We start from the raw sequence: 13672 nt of genomic DNA on the forward strand, positions 1-13672 counted from the left end.
TCATTGCTAGTTTTTTGCTGAAAAAAAAATTTCCAGGGGTGCTTGAGTGGCTCAGGCAGTTGAGCAACTAACTCTTGATTTCAGTTCAGATCATGATCCCAGGGTCATTGGATCAAGCCCCACATCAGACCCTGCCCTGAGTTTAGAGCCTGCTTGAGACTCTTTCCCCCTGACCTTCTACCCTGCTCGCTCTCTCTCTCTCTCTCTCTCTCTCTCTCTCCAAAATTAAAAACAAGTCTCCAGTTGTTACTCCTTTCTATAACGCTATACATTTGTTCCTACTTTCTAAAAATGTAGCTCTTTTCCCAACTCCTGTGGGCTCAATCCCTTACATGTGGCACCATGGAAACTCTTCCTCCTCTGAGATCCTGTGACATAAAGAATCCCTTAGGGCGACTGATTTGCACATTCCATATATTCTCACTCCTTTCTTTAATCCTGTCACAGCTTTTTAACCAGGTTAAGATCCATATTGTAATGGATTTTTTTTTTGCAGTGTTAAGTAAGGGACCTTCTGAAAATAATGTGCTCAAAGGAAAAGTGAGTGCTATAATTGATAGTGATAGGAGCAGCACAGAAAGTATTTAGCTTTTTTATTATATTAATACACATAGTTTCTCAGTATATTTAATTTTATCTCATATATCTTTAAGTCATATACTTTTAAATTTTTTAAATTTAAATTCCAGTTAGTGAACTTACAGTGTATATTAGTTCCAAATGTACAATACAGTGACTCAATACTTCCCTACATCACCCGGTGCTCATCACAAGTGCCCTCCTTCACCCCCATCCCCTGTTTCCCCCATCCCCCCACCCACCTCCCCTCTGGTGACCACCAGTTTGTTTTCTATAATTAGTTTATACTTTTAGATGATAAAAAGATATATTTTAACTTTGTAAAACATAATCCTACACAAATGTAATCATTAGGATAAAGAAAACTTAAATTCTGAAGCCATAGACTAATAACCTTTCAAACAATAAAAATATGAAATGAAACAAATTATACCATAGGTACTTCAAAATAGCATTAGTTTTTATTTTTATAGACAACTGAAATGAATGTTTCATATTAAAGCACAATAAAAGACTGCAGAGGACCATTATTCTTACTTTTACAATGTATCCAATTGGGCACAATTATCTAACTCATTAGAAAAAATAAATAGTAAATACTAAATTATTGCTCTAACTATGATCTCACAGTTCGTGAGTTCAAACCCCACATCAGGCTCTGTGTAATGTGGAACCTGCTTAGGATTGTCTCTCTCCCTCTCTCTCTGGTGCTTGCATGCTTTCTCTCTCTCTCTCTCTCTCTCTCTCTCTCAAAATAAATAAACTTACAGAAAAGAATTGTGGTAAATAGTGTATAATAAAGTGCTTATCATGGTGCCTGATACATTTCAATAAGCTGGGAAATTGGAGCTATCAGTATTTTCAGAAACTTGCAGTCTGAACTCCACTCCCAGGAGCACCTGCCTCCGTCACATAGTCCAGCTCCATTATCGAATTTGTTTAACAATGTGCAAATTGGGGATACCATGTAAATTGATATTGAAAAAGGTAAATGCTGAGGGAGTTTCTGAAATTCAATAGCTGATTTGGTGATGAAAGCTATAATCTTAATCATCAAAAAAAAAAAAAAAGACTATTTATACCCATTGGTGACGGAGTGTTGACTGGCAAGGAATATGAGTTTCTGGGGGCACAGAGTTTAGTTTGTTTCTTGATCTGGGGCTATTACATGGGTTTGGTCCATTTATGAAAATAAACTGAGTGGTACATATTGTTATGTCTACTCTTAACCATGTATATTTTACATATTGAAGTTAAAATCCCAGTCATTATATAATTAATTAATCAATTAATATCATTCATTCAACAAATTAAGTATTTGGCAAATATTACCAAAGTTTTCAATTGATTATTGTGTTGTTGAGATGCACAGTGCCAACAATAGTTCATTTTCAGATTTGAACAATCTTTTTTCAGAATATTATACTGTGTTGATCATGTGTACATTAATTAAACTTGTAACAACTTATATTTAATAATAACAGCATAAATTTTTAAATTAGGGACTTATGAACACTGTAGAATATTAAATTTCAATGAGTATACATAGTATTTGTTAGAGAGATATGGGAGTATAATCAGTACAAAATCTAAAAGCATTACAACAATCGCATTATGATAGCAAATCCACAGAAGTGGGGTGGATGTGAGTTTGTAGACACAAATGGTGTATGTGGAAAGTTTAGTTAATTATATGAACAACAACAAAAAATAAAAAAGTTGTAATTTTGAGACTAGAACCTCATTTACCATAGTACATGGAATTAACTTTTCTTTAGACAGGTTAATCAAATATGAGTATTTCGCTTGTTTCCTTTGGTAGCCATGTACCCCTTTCCTTCATTGTAAACAAATAATTTATCTCAACTAATTCTACATTAAAGATTATAATTTAATTTGGAGATGATCATTATACTTCTATGACTCCTCTGCTTTGCTGTCTCCCAGAATTGGTCCCCATGAAGGTAGTCTAGAGTTTCCTGAAATGATAAAAGACTGAATCACACACAGTGAGCTGACCGGTCTTCTTCAACCACAAACACCTGGCATTATTTCTGTCCTGGCTTTCAGACATGCCATCTTGTGCGAGAACTATGATGTTTTCTTTACTGTTCCTTTAATGTGATAATACAACTTCCTAACATATTATCCCGACAAATTCCCAACAACATCAAAAACTGTGATTTGCCAGCCTCTGACTTACTATGTACCTCTTGTGAAAGGAGTTCTCTTGACTGTGTGTAGAATCATTTGCTCTGGAAAGCAAAGTTCCAGGTAGTGCTCACAAAAAAAATAAAATACCAACTAATATAGTTGGTCATGAAATTTGAAACTGTCAAGTGTTTATACCTTTTAGAATAAATTCAATGAGATGACTTTGATGATGGTAATATGATTTAGGCATATTTATTCTTTTTTTAAGTTGTTACTTAAATTCCTGTTAATTGACACATACTGTAAGACTAGTTTCAGGTGTACAATATAGTGATTCCACAATCTATACATTTCTCAGTGCTCATTATGATAGGCATACTCTTTTTTAAGTTTTAATCTAAATTCCAGTTAGTTAGCACACCATGTTATATTAGTTTCAGGTGTATGATATAGTGACTCAACTCTTCCATACACGGACAGGTGCTCATCACAAGTGTGCTTCTTCATCCCCATCACTTATTTCACTCATTCACCCCCACCCCCACCCCCCTCTGGTGGCCATCAGTTCTCTCTAGTTAAAAGAGTCTGTTTCTTGTTTGTGTCTCTATGTTTGTTCCCTTTGCTCTTTGTTTCTTAAATTCCACATCTGACTGAGATCATATGGTATTTTTATTTCTCTGATTTATTTTGCTTAAGATTATATTCTCTAGCTCCATCCATGTCATCGCAAATAGCAAAATTTCACTCTTTTCTTAGACTGAGTAAATTCCATGATATGCATATAAACTGTATCTTCTTTATCCATTCATCTATTGATAGATATTTGGGCTGTTTTCATAATTTGGCTATTATAAATAATGCTGCTATAAACATAAGGGTGCATGTACCACTTTGAATTAGAGTTTTTGTATTTTGGGGTAAATACCCAGAAGTGCAAATGCTATATCATAGGGTAGTTCTGTTTTTAACTTTTTGAGTAATCTCCATACTATTTTCCACAGTGCACCAGTTTGCATTTCCACCAATAGTGCACCAGGTTTCCATTTTCTCAACATCTTCATCAACACCTGTTGTTTCTTGTGTTGTTGATTTTAGCCATTCTGACAGGTGTGCGGAGACATCTCATTGTAATTTTGATTTGTATTTCCCTGATGATAAGCGATGTTGAGCATCTTCTCATGTATCTGTTAGCCATCTGTAGGTCTTCTTTGGAAAAATGTCTATTCATGTCTTCTGCCCATTTTTGAATTGGATTATTTGTTTTTGGGGTGTTGAATTGTATAAGTTATTTAAATATTTTGATTACTAACCCTTTACTGGGTATGTTTTGCAAGTATCTTCTCCCATTCTGTTTGTTTTGCTGATTGTTTCCTTCGCTGTGTGGAAGATTTTTATTTTGATGTTGTCCCAATAGTTTAGTTTTGCTTTTTTGTTTCCGTTGCCTCAGGAGACATATCTAGTAAGAAGTTGCTACAGGTGTTGTCAAAGAAGTTACTGCCTGTGTTTTCTTCTAAGATTTTTATGGTTTCAGATCTCACATTTAGGTTTTTAATCCATTTTGAGTTTGTTTTTGTGTATGATGTGAGAAAATGGTCCAGTTTCTTCTTTTGCATGTTGCTGTCCAGTTTTCCAAACATGATTTGTTGAAGAGACAACTTTTTCCTATTGTATATTCTTTCCTGCTTTTTAATTGACCATACAATTTTGGGTTCATTTCTAGATTTTCTATTCTCTTCCATTGATCTATATATTTCTTTGTGCCAGTACCATACTGTCTTGATGATTACAGCTTTGTAATGTAACTTGAAGTCCCAAATTGTAATGCCTTCCAGCTTTGCTTTTCCTTTTCAAGATTACTTTGGCTATTTGGAGTCTTTTGTGGTTCCATACAAATTTTAGGATTGTTTGTTCAAGCTGTGAAAAATGCTGGTGGTATTTTGATAGGGATTGTATTAAATATGTAGATTTCTTTGGGTAGTATAGCTATTTTAACAATATTTGTTCTTCCAATCCATGTGCATGGAATGTCTTTTCATTTCTTTGTGTAATCCATTTCCATTATATGTGTTTTATAGTTTTCAGCATACAGATCTTTTCTCTCTCTGGTTAGGTTTATTCCTAGGTATCTCATTTTTTGTGGTACAGTTGTAAATGGGATGGATTCCTTGATTTCTCTTTCTCGCTGGTTCATTATTGCAACAGACTTCTGTACATTGATTTTGTATCCTGTGACTTTACTGAATTCATTTATCAGCTTTAGCAGCTTTTTAATTGCCATTTGGGATAACTTTTATTTCTTTTTGTTGTCTTATTGCTGAGACTAGGACTTCCAGTACTATGTTGAGTATCAGTGGTGAGAGTGGACATCCCTATCTTGTTCCTGATGGAGAAGAAAAGCTCTCAGTTTTTCCCCACTGAGGATGATATTAGTTGTGGGTTTTTCATACATGGTCTTTATGATTTTGAGGTATGTTTCCCTAAACCTACTTTGTTGAAGTTTATTATTGTGAATGGATTTTGTACTTTGTCAAATGCTTTTTCTGAGTGTTTTGAAATGATCATATGGTTTTTACCCTCTTATAGATATGATGTATCATGTTGATTGATTTGCAAATATTGAACCACTCTTACAACCCAGGAATAAATCCCACTTGATCATGGTGAATGATTTTTTTAATGTATTGTTGGATTCCGTTTGCTAGTATTTTCTTGAGGATTTTTGCATCTATGTTCACCAGAAATATTGGCCTGTAGTTCTCTTTTAGTGGAGCCTTTATCTGGTTTTGGTGTCAGGGTAATGCTGGCATCACAGAATTAATTTGGAAGTTTTTTCTTTTTCATTTTCTATTTTTCTTTTCCTTTTTTTTGGAATAGTTTGAGAAAAATAGATAACTCTTTTTTAATTTCTTTTATGTTTATTAACTTTTGAGAGACAGAAAGAAAGAGAGCATGAGCAGGGAAGGGACAGAGAGAGAGAGAGGGAGACACAGAATCCGAAGCGGGCTCCAGGCTCTGAGCTGTCAGCCCAGAGTCCAACATAGGGCTCGAACTCATGAACTATGAGATCATGACCTGAGCTGAAGTCAGATGCTTAACCAACTGAGCCACTCAGGTGCCCCTAAATAACTCTTCTTTAAATGTTTGATAGAATTTAGATATGAAGCCATTTGGTTCTGGACTTCTGTTCCTTGGGAGGGTTTTGATTACTGTTATTATTTCAGTGATGGTTATCAATCTTTCAAGTTTTCTAGAAATTTATCCATTTATTTCAGGTTATCCAATTCATTGGCATATAGTTTTTCATAATATCTCATAATATCATTTTTCTGTAGTGTTGGTTGTTATTTCTCTTCTTATTTGTGATTTTATTTATTTGGGTCCTTTCTCTTTTCTTTTTGGCAAGTATGGCTAGTAATCAATTTTATTAATATTTTTGAGAACCAGCTCCCAGTTTCATTGATCTGTTCTATTGTTTTGTTTTTTTTTTTAGTTTGTATATCATTTATGTATGCTCTAATCTTATTATTTCCTTCATTCTGCTGGCTTTAGGCTTCATTTTTTTGTTCTTTTCCTAGCTTCTTTAGGTATAAGGTTAGGTTGTTTATTTGAGATTTTTCTTGCTTCTTGAGATAGGCCTGTATTTCTATATACTTCCCTTTTAGGACCACGTTTTCTGCATCCCAAAGATTTTGGACTGTTGTGTTTTCATTTTAATTTGTTTCCATTTTTTTTTAACTACTTCTTTTGATATTCTGGTTGACTCATTCATTGATGTAGCATGTTGTTTAACTTCCATGTATTTGTGGTCTTTCCAGAATTTTTCTTGTGGTTGATTTCTAGTTTCATAGTGTTGTGGTCAGAAAAGGTGCATGGTATAGCTGCAATCTTCTTGTATTTGTTAAGGGCTTTTTTACGGCCTAGTATGTGATATATTCTGGAGAATGTTTCATGAGGCATATTGTTTTTCTTAACATGATTTATAGTCTTTGCATGATTAGCTTATTTTACTGACTATGCAGCTACATTAGAATGTGTATAATTCATTCACTATAATTATTATAATTTAGCAAAAAGTTCTAAAATTAATAAAAATACAGGTTTATTTCTTTTTTAAAAAAAATATTTACTTTTGAGACAAACAGAGAGCAAGAGCAGGGTAGGGGCAGAGAGAGAGGGAGACATAGGATCTGAAGCGGGCTCTGTGCTGACAGCAGAGAGCCCAACATGGGGCTCTAACCCATGAACTGTGAGATCATGACCTGAGCCAAAGTCAGATGCCTAACTGACTTAGCCACCCAAGTGCCCCTGCAAGTTCATTTCTAAAACTAAAATGTATCAAGGTCACTATATGCTTAAGAAGTCGCTTCCTTATTTTCCCATATTCCTTTGCCTATTTACTTAAGAGGGTACATGATACATTAGTGTGTGTGTGTGTGTGTGTGTGTGTGTGTGTGTGTGTGTTTAGGTTTCTATTTCTTCATTTAGACTCTGATCTATTTGAGAGAAAGTTCTACATTTTAATCTTCTTTGACTGTCCAGGTCTCCCTTAGTGTCTGAGGCTAAATTTGGTGCTCCATACACATGTGCTTAATGAATATGTGAATAAATGAATGAGTGGAGTATAAACTGAATCCTACCAAAGTCTTCCTTTCCTTTTCTTCACCTCATTCATTGCTGTGAATATCATGAAAGACACAATAGTCACCTTCTGTTGATCAATAATGTAATTTCATTTTTTAATAAGTAAGGAAATTCTGATATAGAAGTCAAAGCATCCTGGGACATACGTTGTTATCTCTAATTACTGATAAATTGTAAGATAATTTTAAGGAATTTGCCAATATGTAATCTTAGCCTTTGAAAAAACAGAAACAAATTTGTTTAACGTGTATGTACAGACTTCAGTTTATAAGAAGATTTTAATTATGAATATAATGCCATCATGAAATCTTGAAAGGCATTAACAACCCAGAATAATTCAGAACTTTTTAATTTTTGGTTGGAATGCAATTGGGACTACATTACACATTAATAAAATTGATTTGGTAATTGCTCAATCTACACTTGGTTTTGTAGTAAATAGTGTGTGCAGCAAGACTCAAAGGACCTTAGAGTTCACTTATTTCAAGATTTGGAAAGCAGGTCAAAAGAGGTAAAGGGGCTTTATGAAGATCAGGGTATTCTAAAAAAAAAAGAGACTTTACAGGAGCCTGTTCTTATTTACTGTTTTCTTTCTACTACACTCTTCTTTACTACTTTGCCATCATATTCCTCTAGCCTAAAGGTTATGGTCTTAAAAAGCATTTTTTTGATGTATAGAATACATAATGTACATGAAATACATTAATGTTAAGTATACAACTCAAACGGTTCTTGCATATGTATACATACACCTGTTGTAACTACCGCTTATCAAGATACTGAATTATTCTACCTCTTACACTGCTTCAAACAAATACGATACAGTCTTGACATAGTCTAAGTGGAATCAAAATCCCAATGGTGGAACATAAGAGGTTGCATTGTTTTTGAAGTTGAAATGGTGGATAACCTGCAGGTATAGCTAACTGGCCAGGAGTTTGGCAATGCAATTGCAGGGGCAAACTCTACCCTGGGACATATTGCAAATTGGCTCCACCATTCGATGATCATCTACTCTCCCTTGAATAACCACGGGTACAATTCTGGGTGCCAGGACTGGTTGGGATTTTCAGTTGGTGCCCGCCAGACTATTCTAGGGAGACTGGGCTAGAGGAACAGGGCACCTGAAGACCAGTACTCAGTCTCTGTTTTCAGTGTTGGAGTTGCTTGACATTGCTCCCTATTTCCCTTCTCTCCCCCCCTCCCACACCCTCTGACCCCACCTCACAGAACAAGCTCCTTTTGAGAAAAGAAGGGCTGAACAGAGATTGAGTCTTCACTGCTAATAACATTATAACTTATTATGCATCAGAGAGGTAAAATTATTGCAAGGTTTATATCTTCTACCCTAGAAGGTTTGGAAAAGGGCATTGTTTGGTTTGTCACCAGTCATTTCTAAAGAGAGTATTTGCCTTTGCAATTTTCTTCTGAAAAAGAACTTTCAGGCTGTAGGATTATTCCAGTCTCCTATTGCACACGCCCACACCTTTCAATATATAAATCTACATTTTTATTTATATCTATCTACAGATCTCAATCGATACAAAATATCTATAATGCTAACCTCTGGAGTGACAAAGGGATTTAATTGCAACTGGGTGGAAACAGCAGAGACTAGAAATTAGTTAACTACTAATATGTTTGTCACTGCCACTGTTATTATTCTCTGTAATTTATAGCTATTGGTGACTAACAGTAATACAGATTGTCTTGTGATATAAGTCAATAGGTAAGCTTAATTTAGACTGTGTAAATTATCAATCCACAGTATAGGGTATGACCTTGATGCAGCTTTCTTTCGTGATTTGTTTGACTTTAAAACCTTAGTTTTACATTTACAGTAAACACGCATTTTCATAGGCTTGCAAATACAGTAAGTATGGTAACACAAGTGTTGACATACATCAAGTATTGATGGCTATCTTCTTTTGCCCAAACCTCGTACCTGCTCTAGAGAGCAGGGAGGTAGGTAACAGGGACATTTAGCAAGTGACTGCCACCCGGAAACTTGTGAAACCCTTCATTAATTACATGGTGAGTTGATTCTCTAGCTTCAATTTTGAGCTCTTTGGTGACAGAATGTACTGATAACAAATCCTTGGTTTTGTGAGGTTCCTGTTTTTGTGACCTGGAGGTGACTGGATTGTTTTTCAAAACCTACTTATTAAGGATGTGTTTTCCAAGTGGACAAAGACATCATGCAAAACTGATTTTACTTGACTGTAAGTCTCAAATCTAATCACACACTGGAGGAGGAAAGGATTAGAATAATCCAAACATGGGGCAGAATCTACCAATATCAGTTCCACACTGCCAGGTGGCTGAGGGTGATATGCACACAGCAGGAAAACAGTAAAATCTGACACGGGGGCTGAGGATAGCTGGGAAACTGTAGCAAGTAAGGAGAGCAAGGCAGGACCTGAGGGAGAGAGTTCTTGCTACAAAGGGTGAATTTTCAGGAGTTTTAAAGAAGTTCAGATTTTAGGTGTCAATACGGTAGAGCTGTTTTTCTGTGCTAGCGTGCCTCACTGCAAATGCATCACAAATGTATTCATATCTGCACATCTCTTTGACTTCAAGTTCTAAAAAGGGTTGTAACTTTGTGTAGCTCTTTAGGTATCCACTTAATTTGAACACATATTTAAACAGCCCCTGGAATAATGAAAATATAAACAATCCTCTTCAGTCAAGCAGGGAGTTTTAGTGGCTGCATTTTTATTTTCTGTTTACTTCGTTAGCATTCAAAATCATGCAAAAGAATGCAGAGAAACCAACAATATCCTCAGTTATTCTAAATGTCAATTGACCTCAGGTTTTGAAATCTGAAGCTGGTTTTGTATTGCCCTTCAAGTAATTTGTGATTTCCCTCAAGAAAGCACTCATGCATACTGTAGAGGCCACAAGCTAGTCTGTCCATTATCATCCACATCACTGCACAATAGAAGGAAACAGTGAAAAAAGAAAAAGTCTATTCACAATGTAGACAAATGCCTCACAGAGAAAACGTCTGAAATATGGATAATCTTAAATTCAGTTATTATATTTTGTATAGAATTGATTGGTAGTTCTTGGCATCCTTTATAGCTCAGATAAGTTTTGTCAAAATTCCTGTATCCACTTCATTCCTGTTATTTGAAAAGATAGCTAAGAATATGCAATGTTTTAAACATTTAACATGACTGAATAAGAGTCTGTAGTCCATTTGCTAATTAGCAGGAGAGGGTACTAAAGACTGAAATCTCGGACATTAACTCACCAGCATGTAAGCTTGCATTATAATAAAGTAAAGCCTCAGAATAAAACAGAATCATTAAATAGCAATACCTTATATTTAAGACTCTAAAATTGCATGCATGTGTTCTAACTATTTGAGCCCCCAAATTCTAAGGGATGGGATAGGCTGGTTTATTATTGTTTTGTCAAAGCGATCTCAATTCTGCTCTCTCCAGGCAGAATAACAAGGTATATAACACAAGAGAGAAGAGTTCAGATATTTGCCATTCGGAATCTTAATTTCTTCCTGATATCATTCAAATTACCAGGCTTTATAGTCTAGTTCCATACAAATCTAAATAAGGCTTGAGTATTCCAAGTTTTAAAAAAAATGGAGTTTAAGTCCCTTATGTGAGGAAGAACTGGATGCAGGAGAAATAGCCTAGAGCAGTTCAGCGGTACCACAGATGAAAAGAAAATGCTTTTATGTAAGCACGGAGATATTTAGTTTTGAAACAGATCATTCAGTCTCAAGAAAATCGGAGAGGAAGAATTTTCAAAATCCTTTACCTTTCAGCTGCCCTTCACTTTAGTTGTGATCAAGTGTCTTCTAGGAGTTTCCTTAAAATGTTACCTACTTCCTCAGTTCTTTGGTCCTATCATTGAACAAGTCATGTAAATGTATTTTTAGCAAACTTAGATCTAGACTTCTACAGCATTATTTCCACGGTAATCAACCATGGTCAGGGATTTGTCATATCCCCCTTAGACATCTCTGGTGGTCCCAGAATTCATCTTCTTACTCTCATTTGCTCCTCATTGCAATTTATTCTGTTTCCACTGTCAGATTAATCTTCCTAATTCATGGCCCTCAGAGTACCACTGTTCTTTCCAAGAAATCACCTTGATTATTTAGAAGATAAAGGAAAAGATATTTGGTTTTAAAATCTTTGGCAATCTGATGGCAAATTAACTTTCCTCTTTTATTGCCAGATACTCCCAGAAACATCTTTTTATTTTGGCAGTTTGGTGCACAAGATGTCCCTGCAATGAGTATAAGTTTTGTGCCTTCCTTCTTCTCTCATTCAGGTAAAGAAAACCATCTTCCAATGGACAACCCATTTCATAAAGTTCAGGTTAGATCCTCCTCATTCACCACTAAGAGATGAGCTTATAGCCCAGACACATTATTCTAATATTCAGATCACAATAGTTGGTTCAGTGACAGATTACAGAATCAATCAAGTTTTCCAAATGTTATTATAGGAATTTTGTATGTATCTCTAAAGCTGCCTGTTTTCCTGACACTTGGACAGAGCCTCTCTGAAAATAAAGCCAATGAATGTGAGGAATTGAGTCCCAGAGGTGGAAAGAGAGAGGGGGTCTTGACCACACTATTGATGCCCCGGGATTCAGTAATGCCTTCTTTTGTAGTTGTGGGACCCAATAAAACTCTTCTTTGCTTAAGTTAAAGTTGGGTGTTGGTTATTTACAAAGAGTTTGGGATTAATATTTCTTCCAAACTAATTTTGAATATTCACATAGTGTTCTTTTATTCATACTCTTCCCCTTTGCTTAGGAAATAGTCCTCCCTTTCCTCTGTCAAACAAGCAAAAGTTTTCAGTGAAGACCCAGATATTTCCTTTGCATTGCATAGATTTCCCTGATCATTCCCCAGCCAACAGAAACATCTGAATCTCTTGATCTACCAATTTAATTGATTTGCTCTTGAAATGACTTATGTGTTCAACAGATTTGTTTCACTATTTTTTAAGTTTATCTATTTACTTTGAGAGAGAGAGAGAGAGGCCACTGGGGAGGGGCAGAGGATCTGAAATGGGCTCTGCACTGACAGCAGTGAGCCCACTGCAGGGCTAGAACTCAGGAACGGTGAGATCATGACCAAAGCCAAAGTCAGATGCTTAACCAACTGAGCCACCCAGGCGCCCCTATTTTACTATTATATAACTTATATTCCCAACTATAGTTCAAGCTCTTTGATGGAACAAATAGTGCCGTCACTATTTTTTTCTAATTCAATAGTGTCCAAAATAGTGTCTTGAAATGATGTCTATCATTGTTTAAGAGACTCATGTCTAACTACACACTAACTATGAAAGAAAGACAGCCTAACTTGATTTGTTATTTAGGAACATAATTATTTCTCTTTATTTAAATATGACCACTTATTTCTATAATCTTAGGCATTCATAGTTATTAAAGCCTATCAGTTAGAGATAATGTGCTGGGCATTGGAAATGTGGAGCTTCCATACAATTATTGTATGTGGTATCTTCATGGTTATAAAGTTTTCTCTTCATTATTCATCTCTCTCAAGGACATTCAAATTAATAAGTAGGAATATTTGGTTTGACATGAGCACATTAAAAACAGAAGACAGGTTGTGATTACTGTATTCTAATCACACTGAAAAACAAAATCTTATCTTAGTGGTTGCCCTAATCCTTATACTCTCTGTTATAAGCCCTAACCCATATTTCTTTTGATGCATGTATGTGATAAGTAAGGAAAAGCAACATCAACAAAATGTTAGTTTATTTAATACTTAGTAGTGCGATTGTTAAACATCTATCATATTCAAAATGTAGTAGAAAATAATTAGGCCTAAAAATTCAAAAGAATAAACTGGATTGTCAAAACCATAGAGATTTAGGAAATTATTAGGGCCCCAGAAGGAACATGTGAGCATATGAACTGCAGCAGCCTGCTTTACTGGGGACCTGCATTCCGCGAGGGCAAAGACGTTCGTGGAGACTTTTTACCACTCCCTCCTCGGTCACCGTCCACCCCGAGCAGGGACAGAGAGGAAGGTTTCAGGAAAGTCCTGGCTTCTCTTTCAGGGGCCTGCCGGGTAGACGTTTGGGAGATCCCATGCGAAGGGGGTGAAGGGATGGAGAAAGGAAGGGTGGAAGGAAAAAGGAATATCATCAAGAAAACACAAAATTCACCAAATCAATGTGAGAGAAAATACCTAATTGTTTTTAGACATTCATATCTCATTCTGCAACAACACTTCTTCATCAGACCTGGTTTCCTCTTTCTCGGGGACTGTTGGAAGGCTGAC

This window comes from Panthera uncia, chromosome D2, assembly GCF_023721935.1.
Source record: "Panthera uncia isolate 11264 chromosome D2, Puncia_PCG_1.0, whole genome shotgun sequence".
Taxonomy (NCBI): domain Eukaryota; kingdom Metazoa; phylum Chordata; class Mammalia; order Carnivora; family Felidae; genus Panthera; species Panthera uncia.